This window comes from Neofelis nebulosa, chromosome 6 (genome assembly GCF_028018385.1).
Source record: "Neofelis nebulosa isolate mNeoNeb1 chromosome 6, mNeoNeb1.pri, whole genome shotgun sequence".
NCBI classification, from domain to species: domain Eukaryota; kingdom Metazoa; phylum Chordata; class Mammalia; order Carnivora; family Felidae; genus Neofelis; species Neofelis nebulosa.
Genome location: NC_080787.1, coordinates 85,640,900 through 85,642,493, shown reverse-complemented (window position 1 = coordinate 85,642,493; position 1,594 = coordinate 85,640,900). Strand labels below are relative to the sequence as shown.

Here is a 1,594-nt window from a genome sequence, read left to right as displayed (position 1 = left end):
TCTTCATCAACATAGGCTACATTCTGGCCATAAACAAAATCTTAGCAAATTAAAAAGACTAAAAATAACACAAATAGAAGTTCATAAGGGCATTAAAGTAGGATCAAAACAAAAATATATTTGGAAAATCTGCAAATATTTAGAAACTAAATAACATACATTGAAATAACTTATATTTCAAAGGGAAAGCCTCAAGGGGAATTAAAAAAATTTTTGAGCTGAAGTAAAATTAAAATATAGCCCACCAAAATTTATAGGATATATCTAAAGCAATGTGTAGAGGAAAATTAATAGAGCTAAACACTTGTTTTGAAAAAATAAGTAAAGTATCACTAACCTTAGCTTCTAGCTTGAGAAACTAAACAATGAAGCCAAAATTAAACCTGAAGACAGCAGAAGAACAGAAATAATAAAATTAAGAGCAAACATGAATAAAATTTTAAAAAATGAAAATAGAGAAAAACAATGAAAACAAAACTGATTCTATAAAAATATAGATGACATCTATGCCTATAGATTCTACAATTTCAATGAACCAACTAACTCCTTGGAAGATACAAACTGCCAAAACTCACTCAGAAGGAAGAAACAGAATGTCCCTATACCTATAAGATAATTTAAATTAATAATTTAAAATACTTCACTTAAGAAAAGTCCAGTCCCTAAATATCATCACAGGTCATTTCTGAGAAATATTTGGGGAAGAAATACCACCAAATCAATACAAACTCTTCTAGAAAATTGAAGAAGAGGAAATACTTCCTAACTCCCTTAGTAGGTCAGCATTACTCTAATAACAAAACCAAATAAAGATTAGAAAAGAAAGTTAAATACCAATATCCCATAAGATCTTAGATGCAAAAATTCTCAACAAACTATTAGCAAACAAAATCTGGGAATATATAAAAAGAAAAATAGACTTCATCCAAGTGGGGGTTCATTTGAGGAAATGCAAACCTGGTTCAGCATTAGAAAATCAACTAAAATAGTGTTCGCTTCAGCAGCACATAAACTAAAATTGGAACGATACAGAGAAGATTAGCATGGCCCCTGAACAAGTATGATACGCAAATTCGTGAAGTGTTCCATATTTTTTTGAGGAGGGCACCTGTTGGGATGAGCACTGGGTGTTGTATGGAAACCAATTTGACAATAAATTTCATATTAAAAAATAATTAAAAAAAGAAGCAAGATCTCCAAAAAATAAAAAAAGAAAAGAAAAGAAAATCAACTAAAATAATTCATTATATTAGCAGAATAATGAAGAAAATTATCTAATCCTGTCAATATATGGGGGGGGAGCTTTTAGCAAAGTTCAACATTTATTCATGATTTAAAACTCTCAGGAAACTAACAGTAAAGGAAGGCTTCCTTAACCTGATAAAGGGATTTTACTTAAAACTGAGCATTGTCCTTATACTTAATGATGGAAGACTGAATGCTTTTCCACAAGACTGAGAACCAGGCAAAAATGTCCTTTCTCACAATTTTATTCAACTGTACTGTAAGTTCTAGACAGTTGAATAAGACATGGAAAAGAATAAAAGGCACATAGATTGGAAAGATGGAAAGAAGTATATCTGTATTCACAAAC

General features: G+C 30.2%; 1 non-coding gene across 1 annotated transcript; it reads left to right on the top strand.

The window, feature by feature from the left end:
* Window positions 1–988: 988 nt before the first annotated feature.
* LOC131515663 (U6 spliceosomal RNA) lies at window positions 989–1,095 on the top strand. The gene has a single exon (XR_009263700.1). It is a non-coding gene; the product is annotated as a U6 spliceosomal RNA (small nuclear RNA).
* Window positions 1,096–1,594: the final 499 nt, after the last annotated feature.